Raw genomic sequence first — 16,068 nt, 5'->3', positions numbered from 1 at the left:
TGTCTGCTCTTAAATCGTAAGCCTTTCTTTAACGATTAGAAGCTCCTTACTTGGGGCGCCTGGGTGGCTCAGTTGCTTAAGTGTCTGCCTTCAGCTCAGGTCATGATCCCAGAGTCTTGGGTTCAAGCCCCACATCAGCCTCTGCGGTCAGCGGGGAACCTGTTTCTCCCTCTCCCTGCTCGTACTCTCTCTCTGTGTCAAATAAATAAGTAAAATCTTCAACAACAACAACAACAAAAAAAGAAGCAGTAGCAGCTCCTCACTTGAGCTACTTAAAACCAAAATGATCCTGATTAAAAAAAACAGAAACAGTATCTTCTATGTGCGATGCAACTTGCTACTGATGTGAATGACCTCTTTAATTCCTGCCCACAATGTTATAAAACAGGTGCTTATCATCCCCATTTTTTCTGATGGGTTAACTAAGAGGTAGGGGGCTGGCTAACTTTCCAGTAGTATTTGATTTATAAGGAGCAGAACGCGTATCCAAAACCCTGGCTGCCTTCCCTGCCTTCCCCAAGTCCCACTCTTAACCACTGCATCACCCGTGAAGAACGAAGGTGCTACTGACGTCATCAGGAGGCCAGGGGCCTTCCAGTGCTAACTGTGTTTAACAGATTTGCACTGCTCCCTCAAACTCCCTGGAAGTCCCCGCACAAACTCTGCCCAGGCTCCTGAGTCTAGGAGATCCAAGACCTGTGACCCTAACGGAGCAAACTACATTTCTGCAGTTTCCATGTACCCGCCCCTCCCCTTGGTCCCACTGCCCACCCCTCCCCGCCCCCCACCCCCGGGCCCCAACTCAACACTGGCCTTTTCACAGCTGAGCTATTTGTCACCTAAATTCCCAAACTGCTTTTCTGTAAATGAATTTAGGAAATGGAGGTAAAAGTAGGTATCTTATTCTGAATTAAACCTTTCCCTTAGAGATATGGAAAACTGACATTAGTTTCTATTTTTGAAAGGAAAAGAGGTTTTTTGAGTCCTGTGCAGTATCAAAAGCACTTTCTAAAGAGCGCCCTGGAGGACTTGGGGGAGAAGAAGAAGTTAAGGTACACCTGCAAATCCACTCCAGTCCCACTCAACCCACTCCTGTCTGATCACATTCTATAGAAAGAAGGTTGGTGTCCACAGAGCATCTTGCTCGCCTCAAGTATTTAGTAACTGCTGGGTATAAGAATGGGGGACAAAGGATAAGGTCTTATTATAGCTTTGAATCCTATTCCCAGCCCAACGAGAAAGCAAAAAGCTTTTTTTACATACTACATCCTTCCAAACATTTTAACTACATCTGAATTTCTTGAGTGATAGGCAAAAGTGAACCTGACGGGGTGCCAGGTGGCTTCAGCGGGTTAAGCCTCTTTCTGCCTTCAGCTCAGGTCATGATCCCAGGGTCCTGGGATCAAGCCCTGCATCGGGCTCTCTGCTCAGCAGGGAGCCTGTTTCCTCCTCTCTCTCTGCCTGCCTCTCTGCCTACTTGCGGTCTCTCTCTCTGTCAGATAAATACATAAAGTCTTTTTTTTTTTAAAAAGTAAACCTGACTGTATTACTATTATCATCCAAAACACAGGTGCTTTTATGCATCATAAACATCTAGGAGATTCCTGAAGTGTCTGGCAAGTCAAGGAAAGAAAAGGAACAGAGATCTAGTATTTACTGAGACTCAACCATGTGTTAGCCCCATATTTTATTTCCTTATAAAATTTTTCTTTAATATGGTGAGAAAACTAAGCATAGAAGCCAATCCTTACCCAGGGGCACACAAGTACTTCTAAAATCTACCTTTTGGGGCATCTGGGTGGTTCAGTTGGTTAGGCATCTGCCTTCAGCTCAGGTCATGATCCCTGGGTCATGGGAGGGAGTCTGCTTCTCCCTCTGCCTCTGCTGGTCCCCCTGCTTGAGCTTGCGCTCTCTCTCTATGTCAAATAACTAAAATCTTTATAAAATAAAAATAAATAAAATAAAATCTACATCCTCACTGTACCATGCTACTTTCATAAATAAATACCTATGACATAAAGGCACTTCAGAAAGCTCCTGTATTTAACCATGACCAGTCACAATCATAATTTTGTATTTAATCCTTGAAACGACACTGCAAGGTAAAGTCCCACTGTTCCTGCTCAGGCCAGTGATCCACTTATGTCTGCTCAGGTCCAAATCCAGCCTTCTCTGCCCTGCCTCACAATGCTGGAGCTGTACCCTATCGACTTCAACCAGCCCCCTAAGAAGTCTCACTGCCCCCCACCCTCCCAGGGAGAATTTCCAGCTTACCCACCCCCGCCCTGCAGCACCTCGGGAAGCTTCTGGGCCACACACGGGGCCACAACCACACCCTCTCCAAAGAACTCTGGATCTGGGCCTTGGGTGGCGACCACCCCGTGTTCCTCTGCTGGAAGCTCTGCCCTAATCTAAAGATGGAGGCTGGTCCCTACATGTTATTCCCATATGCTTTAGAGCCCTCTGCTACTTGTTACTTGTTAGTGATTCTTTATTTATTTATTTATTTATTTGACAGAGCCAGAAATCAGAAGTAGGCAGAGCAGCAAGCGGTGGGTGGGGGGGAGCAGGCTCCCCGCTGAGCAGAGAGCCCGATGTGGGGCTCAATCCCAGGACCAAGAGATCATGACCTGAGCCGAAGGCAGAGGCTTAAACCACTGAGCCATCCAGGTGCCCCTTGTTAGTGATTCTTAACATTAAATCCTCCCTGTCCGCTCACTGATGTGCTTCTGTCTCCTGACTGGACACTCACTCACGGACTGCACAGCAGTGAGTGAACAACAGCAGCAGCCCCAACCCTCAAGGCACACGGTAATAACAAGATGGTCAGAAGCATCCGGAGCATTCTACGAGCCAGACAGAGACATACTGGATTTCATACATATCCCTTCCTTCGATCCTCACGTCAATGCTGCTTTACGGATGAGGAAGGTGAGATACCTCAGAATCACAACGGTTTCCTCAGGTCACAGAGACGACAGATAGGAGTGAGGATCCGTCTCCCAGCCCTCGGATGCCCAACCCGTCCCTGCCATGCTGAAATGCTGCCTCCGTCAACTGGGGGCAGCCAAAGAGTGACAAAGGGCCAAGGAAGCGTGAGTGGGGCACACACACACAGGAGTTGTTCACGTTTGCAAGAGAAAAACGGAGTTAAATTGTTAGCCAGAGAGGTCCACGTATATCCAAAGAAATCAAAATACAAGAAGGGGCCATCATTAAAGGTCATTCAAGGGAGCCTCTGTAGTGCATAGAAGTTGGAGTACCCTGGTCATGAGGTGCTCTGGAGACCGCATGAAACAACTCTTTCCAGACCTAAATGCTCAGAATATTGCCCATGTTGTATGAACGCTTCATGCGAGACAGCTGATAATCCTCCCATTTCCACCCGGCCCTGAGTTCCCCAACCCAGACTCTGATGCTTGAAAGCTGGGCGGGGGGTGTCCGAAAGGGTATATTGGTTGTCTCTGACCCAGCTGCAACCCAAGACATGTCATGAATACTGTGTCTGTCACATGAGGAGCCGTGATGTCTACGTGATTAAAAGCTGGAGTGAGAGCTGGGGAGAGGGGAGTGAGGGCGCAGCTGACTCTCACACCATTTCCACTCTGTGGTGACCCAGCGCCGGCTCCTGGGCAGCTACTACAAGAGCCAACTAGTCTCGAGGCAGCAGGACACAGAGACCCAGCCCCTACTGGGAACATATTATAATACATATGCTATATATACACACACATATATATTTAACGTACATATTATATATATATATATAATATGTACTTATTATATATATGCACATATACATATATATATAACATATAATAATACATATTAGGCCAAACCCCTTTTCCCAATTTCCTCATAATCCTACACGAACAGAATAATTAGTCTCTGCGTATCACCTTTTTCTGAACATCCACTCTAGATTTTCACCCAGGATCAACTATAAATCTGCTCAATGGGTCTATGCTGGTGGCCCCCCAACTTGGCTGCCCTTTAGAATCACCTAAGAGCTTATACACATTCCCAGTGCCCTGTCACCCCCCGCCACTACCAATTAAATCAGAGTGACTGACGGTGATGGTCAGGCATCGTGGTTTTTTGAGCTCTCCAGGTGACTGCAAGGTGTAGCCCAAGTTGAACCCACCGCTGGTCTGTATGACAGTAACCTTAATTCTCTAGAAATGTAATAGAGAAATTACTTCTGAAAGTATAGTCTAATAATCTGTATTTCCCAGAAGTCACATTTTTTAATCTAAGACACTTTTCATCTCTTCTCGTGATTTCCCAAATAATAATCAGAACTAACACTCCCTGAGAACTACGTGCCAGGTCTCATTCTAGGCACTTCAGGAAGGTTATATTGGGTTATACTGCAGTTACTATCCCAATTTCACAGAAGAGAAATGGAGCCACAAAGATTACGAGCACCTCTGCACGTTTACTCCATACCCCCAAGATGTCACCCACCGAGGACTAGAAACGGGAGCAAATCTAGGAAGGTCAGATCCGCCCATGTTCTTTTCTCCGATCCTTGGGTTTTAATTCCACCCAGTGACATCTGCTCTATTCTTCTGGTCTTGAAAATTGCTCATTTTTAAAAGAGAGGACAAGCTTGGGTAAGTGTGGTGGTGTTCTTCAGTGTGGTGAAACTTTCTCCCTCTCCCAGCTCTCCAGAATTCAAGCAGGTGCTCAGTGGCCCTGGTGAGAATCTACAGAAGGTGGCAGGCACTAAAAGTGTTTCTCCCCAGAGAGAAAGGGCAAATCCCCACATGAGATCACAACATTACATCTTAGGGGCACCTGGGTGGCTCAGAGGGGTGGACGTCTGTTTTTGGCTCAGGTCATGGTTCCGGGGTCCTGGGATGGAGCTCCGTGTCAGGCTCCCTGCTCAGCTGGGAGTCTGCTGTCCCTCTCCCTCTGCTTGTTGTTCCCTCTGATTGTGCTGTCTCGATTTCTTTTTTCTTTCTTTTTTTTTTTTTTTTTAAGATTTTATTTATTTCTTTGACAGACACAAATCACAAGCAGGCAAGGCAGGCAGAGAGAGGAGGAATCAGGCTCCCTGCTGAGCAGAGAGCCCGATGTGGGGCTCAATCCCAGGACCCTGGGATCATGAGCTGAGCTGAAGGCAGAGGCCTTAACCCACTGAGCCACCCAGGTGCCCCGCTCTCTCTATTTCTGCCAAATCAATGAATAAGATTTAAAAAAAAAAAAATCAAGGGAACATTACATATTGTATGTGGAAAAGTCTAGGCAAGCAACTGGAGTTGATTTAATGGGACTGGGGAAAATGAGGTTAATTCAGCCTGTGATCATGACTCTGTGGGAAGCAGGCAGCAGCAGGAGTCTATCTGGAGCCCAGAAGCCACAGAAGGGCACAGAGACACCAAAGTGTAAAAAGTGAAGAGGATAACAGGTGGGACTGGTGACCCCAGGGTCAACCTGAGAACATCACTGAACAGAAAAAGGCAAGCTGTCCTCCCTCCGGGCAATTCTAACTGCTCAAGCAAGAATGCCCTAAACCAAGGGACTACCAGGAAGGTGGCTACACGTGGGGCCGGGGACCTTTAAAACATGAGCACAGAACTAATCTAATTACTTCACTATGCAAATTAAGTAGTTTAACTGGGCCCACATCCCAGGGCTAACACAGGTTAACATGCAAGAGGATTAAATAATAACACAAACCACTCAGTCTACCATTCTTTCCACCACCCGAAGAGACACCACGTCCTGGACTGCCACCAGCTACAATCAGCCCCTCCGCATGTGACTCTCTCGCTCAAAGGCAGATAACACCTGTTCTATAAAGGGTGAGTGTGAGGAAGAGAAGACGTAAGGTCAAGTACAAGTCCGCGGGCTGCGTGAGTTAACATCCTGTAATGGTTACCTTGGTGGGCTGCTCCCCTCCAAGAACCAGGCACTCAGTTCTCTAGCTCTCTGGACTAAAAGCTAGCGGGTCACAACCAAGCTCCTCTTTGGGAGGAGCCCTTTACCAAAGAGAACAGCCTCGCCGAAAGGATAATGTCCCCTCTGTGAAGACAGACCACACCTACTGGACAGTCTCTCTGTGAGAGGACACAAAAACCTGCCCCTTTGCCTTCATTTGGGATAACTACAAGGCCGTTCTAGAACCAGAGCTTCTCCTGGAACTGGCCAACGCCTCCTGCAAGTTCATCAAAGTTTAGCTTCCTCCTCTGCCCGGACCTGATTCTCCTGCTCACTTGCAGGTTTGTTCCTGGGCACTTTCTGGTAAAACTCCTTCAAGGCCAATCTGCCCCTGCGTCTTTTCCATGATTCTTTGCAACCTAAGACATACACGACTTAGCCCAAAGGAATGTGTGCGCATAGGGAAGCACTGAGGGACACGGAGCCAAAGTATTAAGGAAAAGGCCAAGTCTCAGACTCAGAGACTGGGACTTCCAGAGCATTCTAGACCCCTGGGACAGGCAGATAACTGTGCTAGGCCTTCTACCTCTGTCTGCTACAGGATATTAAGAGAGACTAAGCCCTCTCCAAATCACCTCTCCGCAGAGGTAACTGACCTCTCCTTAATCCTGGATTAAGGTCTTAAATGGGAGAAGCCTGCTTGCTGGTGCCCCAGTTAAGATGTTGACATGTACTTAAGAAGAGATCTCGAGTCCCTCCTGCCACAGGCTGGAGACTGTGGCCACAGGACCATCCCCTCCACCCTCTTCCATGAGCCCTAGAGAACCAGGTGGTTTTGGTAGCTAAAGGGGCACACATCAGGACAATCCCGCTGTTAGGTCCCTGTGCAACCCTGGATGCTGGTGAGAAGGATAGAAAGAGTTCTGTGACAGGCGGAAGAGGTAGGGGGATCGTGGAGTGAAGGAGAAATCCTAGTCCAGGCAACGGCTGTCCCCAGTTGGGGGGTCTTTGGGGCATGCTAGAGAGGCTGCCGTGGCCTCCTAACCACCCCACGTGTCCACATGTCTCAGAAGTTGGGCTGGCCATGGGGCCAGGCAAGACAGAAAACCCGGGTGGAAAGCAAAGCACCAGAACCCATTCTTCAAATATCCTGACCCAGCTCCTCCCCAAATCAGTGCTGACTCTCCAGGAAGTAACCATCAGAGCTCTTACACGGGCACTGAGAGAACTTCCATGACCTCTCTTGTCTTAGGGTGGCACAGAAGAATGAATGGCCTTCTGGATGTGCTGTCCAGGGCCTAGCTGTCGGCAGAGGTACCCACGCTGCATGGTGAGGCTGTAGACCCTGGCTGGGCTTAGCCCTGACAGAGATTGTCCATACCTATGGATATCTTTTCTCTGTACCCATTTTCCCCAGATGTGTCCAGGAGTGGTACTTAGCCCCATTGATCACCTTCTTCAAAGGGTCCCACAGGACTGCTAATGCTACTGCTCCCAAGACGGGCCTCCTCCAAGACAGGGACCCGACAAAAACTTGACTCTAGACAAGGACAACGAGGCTCATCGAGGGGTGACTGACATGCCACAATCCAAGACGCACTTTAAAAGAGTGTCCATCTTGGGGCGCCTGGGTGGCTCAGTGGGTTAAAGCCTCTGCTTTCGGCTCAGGTCATGACCCCAGGGGGATCCAGCCCCGCATCAGGCTCTCTGCTAGGTGGGGAGCCTGTTTCCCTTCCTCTCTCTCTGCCTACTTGTGATCTCTCTCTGTCAAATAAATAATAAAATCTTAAAAAAAAAAAAGAAAAAGAGTGTCCACCTTCATGCAGTATGGGGCACCTAGTAACACTGGTGTATGACCATGAGTGGGTCTTACCCCTTCTATGGGCCGCAGTTTGCCCATCCAAGACGGGTTTGGTCTAGATGACCCCTGCCCCCCAGTTATTTCCTGCTCTGAAGTCCCTGATCGCTCTTTACCACCCACACCTCCAAATGCTATTAAGTAGCAAAAAGATGAGCTCTATGACCAGAGAGAGAGAGACGCAGGAAGAGAGGGTACCGCTGACCACAGCAGACAGTGCCAGCGACCCAGGCCACGAGCTCCAGCGCTCTGGTCTCTTCCTACCTTCTCTCTTCTAACCACATCATGACCTTTAACTAACTGCTTCTCCTCCTCCAACCTCTGCAATTGCCAGAGCTCAAATGCTCTCTGAGGGGCTATGCTGGGCAGCTGGAAGGTACCTCTCTTTCTGAACTCAAAGCCAATCCTCATTGAAGAGTTTTGGCACCGCCTAACTCTTTAGGTCAAAAGCTAAAAGGGTCTGGGATAGGTAGAGGCAGAAGTGATCAGAGTAAGGAGATTAAGTAGCTGGCTGGCAAACTGAGGACACTGACTTGCCACATACACAGGCTAGGACGTCCAAGCCACACCACACCCTCCAGCTGAATCAAAGCTCACCCAAATCCAACTCCCTTCTCAGAGTCCACACACTGGGGATCATTCAGCCACACACCCTAGACCCTAGAGCCTGCCTGATGCAAAGGGGACTGCAGAATAAGCCCCTGACCTTCTGGTAAGGACCTTCTTTCTACAAAGCTCGATGGAGTGCCAAAGTCTAGTTACCACTGGGCAAAGACCAAAGCTCGGCATGGACCAAAACTGCAATGTACCTGTGAGAAGCATTAAAATGAACTTGGCCTCATCAACAGAAGCAAGGGAAAGAGGTAACGAACCTGCCACAGGTCATTCTGGCAGGTGCATACTTAGAAATAGGACCAAGCTTTACAAGGGCTACTGTACAGATAAGATAAGGAAGACAGTGTGGGTCTGGAAATCCTGCCCTACACAAAACTGTAAGGTAATTAATTAGATGTTTAGACTAAAGGACAGTTGCCTCAGAGTAAGCAGGGTATCAAATATTTGAGAAGAAGAAGAGAAGAAAGCAAGCCAAAGGAGGAGGTGCCTGGGGTGGGGTGGGGGTGGGGAAACTCTGGTGGACAGGCATCTGTCTTCAACTGAGGTCACAGTCCTGGAGTCCTGGGATGGAACCTGTGTCAGGCTCCCTGCTCAGCAGAGGTCTGCTTCTCACCACGCTCTCATTCTCACTCTCTTGCAAATGAATCAATAAAAAAATCTTTAAGGGGTGCCTGGGTGGCTCAGTGGGTTAAAGCCTCTGCCTTCGGCTCAGGTCATGGTCCCAGGGTCCTAGGATGGAGCCCCGCATCGGGCTCTCTGCTCAGCAGGGAGCCTGCTTCCCCCTTCCTCTCTCTCTGCCTGCCTCTCTGCCTACTTGTGATCTCTGCATGTCAAATAAATAAATAAAATCTTTTTTAAAAAAAATAAAAAAGTAAAATAAAATTTAAAAATCTTTAAGAAAAAAAGAAAAAAGAAAGAAAGCCAAAGGAGTAAAGAAGCTTATTTCTTGTTTCTTCGAAGGGAGGTTATCAGATGGCATAATTGGGTCTGAAATATCGGGGAATAGTAAGAGTTTGGCAGGCCAGCGTTGTAAGAGGCTGGCTCACAGAGGGCGGGTGCCTAGTCAAGAAGCTGGCTTCCCATCCCCATCTCCAGATGGTCCAAAACTTCCCCACTTGAGACATCATCTGTGGCACAGGGGGCCCTGGTCCTGGATGATAGGGAGGCCCCGGCGTGTGAACGAGTGCAGGGCCTTCTGATTCTTGCACTGAAAACCACATAGGGATCTACATCTGTTTCTATTCTGTACGTTCCTCTTCCCCAAATCGAGAGGCAAGGTCTTCCCTCTACTGTTGGGGCCAGAAACCCGTGTACAGACTCCACCCATCTTCAAAGCAGAAAGACCTTTTGATCTCATTCAGCCCAGATTCCCACCCAAAGCAGGGATATTCCCTGCAGCTTCTCCGACGAGAAGAAAAAGAAACCAATGGACTCTTCCATTAGCCTCCAAAATGATGAATCAATATTCTTAAGTAACAGGGCAGAGAGCCAACTCCTTCTCCCCGGGGAAGTGGACAAAAAGAGCATCTCGATCCACCAAGGTCCTGTCCCTCCGCTGTCACTGTGGGTTTCTGAACCACCGAAGGTACCAAAACCCCCACCAAGAACAGCAGTGGTCCTGTGAGGCTTCCTGGAAATCTCGTAAAATATGCCCAAGTGGGAGTGAGTGGACGCTAGGAAAAGTCTGCCCACTGCCGCGTTCCCTTTGTGCTGACATTTGTCATGAAGATGGAAAATATCCACGAGACATGCCCTGGAGGACTGACTTGTTTTCTTCTAAATAATCCAGTATTTGACTCACCAAAAACCCTTGTTATCAGGATCTATAAAATACCACAGCCTGGGAGTATGGCATCAGAATCTCCCGTTCACCCCCAGGCCCTTTCCTGGCCTTGCTGATTTTGCCAGCACACCCCGGGGTGGGGTAGGGGGCAGGGAGAAGCAGCTCAGTACTACCCCCCCCAACCGCCAGGCGGGGTGTCTCCCTCCCAACCTCCTCAACCACATGCAAAGAGAAATGACAGAGCATGGGAGGAGAACGCAGCCCCAAGACGAGGACTAAACGTGGAAACCTCGAGTCAAACAGGATCGTTTTCAGAAAAGTAGTGGTTGAGCAAAACCAAAAAGTTATAATAAAAACTTGTTTGCATGCTAACCCCTAGTGCCCACTTTGGCTCAGGGGTGCTCCCGAGGGTGACGCCTCCTGTGTACCCCTGATTACACACCGCCACCCCACCCTGCCCCCGCCGGGCCACTGCAGACGCTTCTGTCCGTTCCTTTTCCTTGAGGCCAGGAAGGCTGGACAGAGGTTCAATTTAAGTCAGGGGACTGAGCTGGGTGTGGACGGTAATTATTATAATACCTTGTATTTATGTCTAGCTATTTCTGGCCTGCAGCTTGTTTTCCCTTCTGATTCTCGCTGGAGAGGTCAGTCTGCCTTATAGATGTGGCTTCCGGCCTCCCTCTGACAGCATTCCAGGGCTCAGCAACTGCACCTCGCCTAGAGGTGGAATGGAAGCCAGGCAGGGATTTCTCTCCTCAGCCAACAGGCCAAGAGATGGACGGGGCACACGCGAGTGCCGCCTTCTCAGAGCAAGTCGGTGTGACGTGCAACTGAGAGTTGCAGGTCACTGACTGGAACACACTGACCAGCCTAGCCAGGGCACCTTGCCTCTAAAAGGCTGCTCGACAGGGGTGCCTGGGTGGCTCAGTGGGTTAAAGCCTCTGCCTTTGGCTCAGGTCATGATCTCAGGGTCCTGGGATCAAGCCCCACATCAGGCTCTCCGCTCAGCAGGAGCCTGCTTTCCCCCTCTCTTTGCCTGCCTCTCTGCCTACTTGTAATCTCTGTTAGATGAATGGATGAAATCTTTAAAAAATAAAATTAATTAATTAATTAATTAAAAGGCTGCTTGACAATCATGATCTCCAACCTGGGTGATCAGTTTACCAAAACATAAAAATTAGAGAAAGGGGCGCCTGGGTGGCCCCGTTGGTTAAGCGTCTCACTCTTGGTTTTGGCTCAGGTTGTGATCTCAGGGTTGTGAGACTAAGTTCTGTGCTGGGCTCCGCACTCAGTAGACCTCTCTCTCCCTCTGCCCTTCCCCCTCCCACACTCACTCTGTCTCCTTCTCTAATAGATAATTCTTTAAAAAAGTAAAAATACAAATTTCACAAAAAACATATACAGCACGACTAATGTGTGAAGTCTATTGTGAGAACTTCATAAACAGCAACTCTGTTCATTCTCAAAACCACCCTCTACAGCAGGTACGAAATTATCCCCATCTTACAGGTAAGAAAACTGAGGCACAGAGAGGTTGAGAAACTTACCCAAGATCATAGAGATAGTAGCTGGTGGGGCCAGGCTTCAAACCCAGTGGACCAGCTCCAGGGAACCTGCTCTTAACCACTAACGAGAGGCCCCCTTGCTCAAATCCATGCTCCGTGGGCAGACAGCGTGATTCTGTCTGTCCCCACATGATTCTGATGGCCAGTCAGGCCTGGCAATTACTGAGTGGCTCTCAAAACTAGGGTGTGCTTGTTGAGACTCAGGTTCCTAGGCCCCAGATGTTCTGGAATTGGAACCTAGAATGCACAGTTCTAATGAACCCCTAAGGCAGTGCCACCTGCCAGGCGGTTTCCAAAAGGCACTGGGAGAAAACCAGTCCTATCCCTTGACCCCACTCACCTGGGACAAGTAAACAACTCACTGGGGCACCTCAACTGCTGCAGCCTGCAGAGACCATTCCTTCTCTGCTGGGGCGGTTGCCCTGGGGGAGGGGGAGCCACTGGCTGTGTGAGGGCTGTTCTGTTCTTTAGCCTCGGTGACAGGACTGCCTCTGACAGTGGAGGAGGAGGGTAGGGTGGGAGCCGGAAGAGAGCTCACCGTCCCTCCACCCCTGACCGGCTTCACATCACAGGGGGACACGCGACTGGTAACGGGAAAAGGAAAAAAAAAAAAAAAAAAGACTGGGCGGCCTGGGCCCCCATCTCCCATTGCCAGAACAATGGCCTCTTCAAATGCCTGGCATCTGAACTGGCAGTCGGCCACCAAGAAAGAAAAGAGCTCGCTGTCCCTTTAAGGACGCCCTCTCTCCACAAAGGTCAGAAATGCCAGCTCAGCCTGCCCAGCGGCTGCCGTCTGGCCACTTTGGTGCCCCAGGGTCCAGGGCCATGCTCCCCTTCCAGCTGGTTTTCTGGGCACCTGCTGTCTTCCGAAAAAGGCAGAGCACCTGGGGGACAGCTGTCGCTCCAAATGAGGTTCCATCCACCCGGCAGGTGCCGCTGATGTGGAGGAAACCCAAGACCTCGTTTGCCTCTCCCAATCTTTTCCCCAGGGGAGTTGGTCCCAAGAAAGTGGAGCTTGGGGGCCAAGGTCAGAAGCATGACTGGAGAGGGAAGGATGTGGTCAGAAAGAAAACTGACAGAGGAACAGACGCTCCAAAAGAAACATGGTATTTCACCCACAAGTGCAAAGGCTGATGGATAAAGGATCCAGAAATCACAATGAGCCTGGAGTAGGGAGTGGAGGTTGGGGGGGGAAGGGGGTGCTGTGGCAGGAAACGCAGGGGAGTGGAAGGGCAAGGGCCTTCCCCCTGCAGACCGGGTACGGATGCTGCCGCTTTAGGGAACCTGGGCACCTTCCCTAATTTCCCTGACCCTGATTTATTTACTGAACAGTACATATAGAAACGAATAATGTCTGTGATTAGAGTACTTGCCATGCCATGGGGGACTCACAGGCAGCTCCGATAGTCAGAGTACGTGCTCAAGAAGCCTGAATCCTGGACCACACCACCGCTTCCGATAAGTCAACTTGTAAACAGATGCCATGAGGAAAAGGGGCATTCACAGAGCAAACTGCGTGTTGGTGCGAACCATGATTCTCCCGGAAAAACAATTCCACCTATTCATAATATATAGGTGAATTCCACCTATTCAAAACATTTTCTGGAAAGGGCCAGATATGTTACATTATAATATTACAATACATTGGGCTTTCCACTCACCGTGTGTGGAGCCCAATGTGGAACTTGACCTCACAATCCTGAGATCATGACCTGAGCTGAAACCCATAGCTGGATGCTTAACCAACTGAGCCACCCAGGCACCCCTGTAAATAAAGTTTTATTGGGACACAACCACATTCTTTTGTTTACACATCTACAGCTGCTTTAATCCTACGGAAATAAGAGTTCAACAGTTATGGCAGACCCAATTGTTTGCAAAGCCCAGTGTTTTTTTGTGTTATGTCACTCATTCTCTGCTCCTCCCCCTGCTCACAGTCTGTCTCTCTCAAGTAAGTAAGTGAATAAAATCTTAAAAAAACATAACACAAAAAACTCCTTTATTTTCAAAAAGAGATGGCAGCTGACAGGTAGTATTAGTGGAGGAAATGGTGCAACCCTCATAGGAGATTGGAATAAAAGATACAGAGGCAGAAACCTGTTTCTTGGGCGCCTGGGTGGCTCAGTTAGTTAAGCAACTGCCTTTGGCTCAGGTCATGATCCCGGAGTCCTGGGATCGAGTCCCGCATCGGGCTCCCAGCTCCACAGGAGTCTGCTTCTCCCTCTGACCTTCTCCCCTCTCACGCTCTCTTACTTGCTCTCTTTCTCTCAAATAAATAAGTGAAATCTTATGTAAAAAAAACAAAAAAAAAACAAACAAAAACAAACTATTCTTGCTCTTCTATGCTGGGATTGTGACTATTGTGCCCAATGACTTGATCTCCAAGAAAAGTTTCTGGCTAACCCCAGCGCACTGCAATGGCTCCTGCTGGTTTCTTCAGCGGCCATGTCCAGAGTCTGCTCACATCTCTTGTTCTTCTGCACTTCTTCTCTTCCTTGAGACTGGGAGCTTAGAAGGGGCAGGGTCTCATTCCTCATTAAAGTCAGCGGGGCACTGACCCAATGACCACCCCTCAAAGTGTCCTCCTCAGTGTCCCTCATGGTAAACGTGTCCACCCCTGACCCAGCTTCCCGGGCCAAAGCAGGCTGGGGTCCTTCAAGTCTGTCCGACTTCCCAAATAGCTCTGTCTGTCAGGGAAGCCATGCACACTGTTCAGTCATTCACAGATCCATTTAAATAGGGGAGCGCCTACTGTGTGTGGGTAAACCTTAGAAAACACCAACTTCACCTCCGCCTTGAGTGGCGCTGGGGAGAGTCTGCTGTGACGCGTCCTCTCAGAAGGCCGCCCTCGTGTTCACTTCCTGCTCCCTGCTGTCTTCCTACCCCAGAGCCCAAGCACTTCAAAAATAACTTTCTCGACTCTGCTAACAACTTTTATCATGACAATTTCTAACTGGCACTAAAAGCAGAGAGGATAAGAAAAGCTGAGAATAAGAAAACAGATCAAAAGCAAAGGAGGTGGAAAGAAAAGCCAAAAAAAAAAATCACTATTTCAAATTAAAAAAAAAAAAAAAATACTGCCCACTTACATCATTCTATCTGCATAAAACCACCTCGTTCCACAAATCCCTCCTAATAGGGTCCTAGCTTTCTTTCAGAGCTCTGCCTCCCATGAACCTTCCCCAGGGAAACTTCCCTGTTAAACTCTTCCAAATCTTGAGGACACTCAAGATCCAATTCTAGGCCCTAGAATTCTCCATTATGGCTCACTCTTGCTTATGTACCTAATGTGTGGTGTATGAAGCCTATGGGCTCTGTTCTAACCCTTAAAATGCCACCTGCTCAAAACCCACAGGATATGTTTTCCTTTTTCCACATTCCCTATGGCACACTTTCCTTGGCCGGTGCTCTCCCAACATGATTGCTTGGCCAATGCTCTGCTTGGATGGAAGGGCTGCTGCTGTCTCACAATATCCTCAGTGACCTCTCATCACTGTTCACACCAACATTCATTCATTCACTCACTCACTCACTCACTCCTCCATCCAACCAAACACCACTGTGCAGTCCATTCAACCAAACGCCATTGTGCCGTCGACTGTCCTGCATCTCATGGGCAAATCCATTTAATCATCAGGGCAGCTTGGTATTAACATGTAACAGGCACAGGACAGCAGAGGTGATTTCAGAAGCGATTATGGCGAAGTGGGTGATGGATGGGAAGGGACAGACTATCACATTCTGGAAGAGAGGTACTCATCTACCTGGCACTCTAATGTTGGCAAAATGGTGGGACCGACCACATTCCTCTTGAGGTCCATGACTTATGAATTAGTCCACACCAAGGTTTTATAGAAGTAGATACAATTTTACACCAAAATGGACTGAGGCATTAAATTTTAAAAACCAAATCACAGGACTCAAAGGAAGCAGAGGCGAGCGTGTATATGGTTATGGTTTGGGAGGAGTTTTCTTTGAATAATGCCAAACAAAGAAACCATGGAGGGCAAGAGTGATTGACTGGATCACATTGAAACAAACACACTTCTGTGTGCCAAAGACAGCCTGAAGTTAAAATACTTCTGACAGGCATGACTAAGGGTTAATAACCTTATTATATTCGAGTCCTGAACAATGAAAAAGGCAAACACCTCAACAGGAAGGGGGGCAGAGAACAACAAAGGCACTTCACAGGAGAAGTATAAATGGGTAATAAGGAAATTAAAAGCATGTCACCAATGATCAAAGAGATGCAAATGAACGATACCACTAGGGGAATATCAGATTGGCAAAGACTAAAGAGAATGGTAATGCCAAGGCAGGCAAGGACAAGGGGAAGAAACAAACACTCGTAACTCGCT

At 48.6% G+C, this 16,068-nt stretch overlaps 1 protein-coding gene across 21 annotated transcripts in view; it reads right to left on the bottom strand.

The window, feature by feature from the left end:
* Positions 1–16,068, bottom strand: part of GRAMD1B (GRAM domain containing 1B) — a 242,487-nt gene that overhangs the window by 66,055 nt on the left and 160,364 nt on the right. Inside the window, exon 1 of one of the 21 annotated variants that reach the window (XM_082683737.1) lies at positions 11,690–11,713. The exons of the other annotated variants lie outside the window; for them this stretch is intronic. The gene's annotated coding sequence lies outside the window, so the exon portion shown is untranslated. Of the gene's footprint in view, positions 1–11,689; positions 11,714–16,068 lie in introns of those variants that run through there. 21 annotated transcript variants of the gene reach the window in all.

The sequence above is a fragment of the Mustela nivalis genome, assembly GCF_964662115.1.
Source record: "Mustela nivalis genome assembly, chromosome: 9".
NCBI classification, from domain to species: Eukaryota; Metazoa; Chordata; class Mammalia; order Carnivora; family Mustelidae; genus Mustela; species Mustela nivalis.
This window is presented reverse-complemented; position numbering and strand designations above follow the sequence as displayed.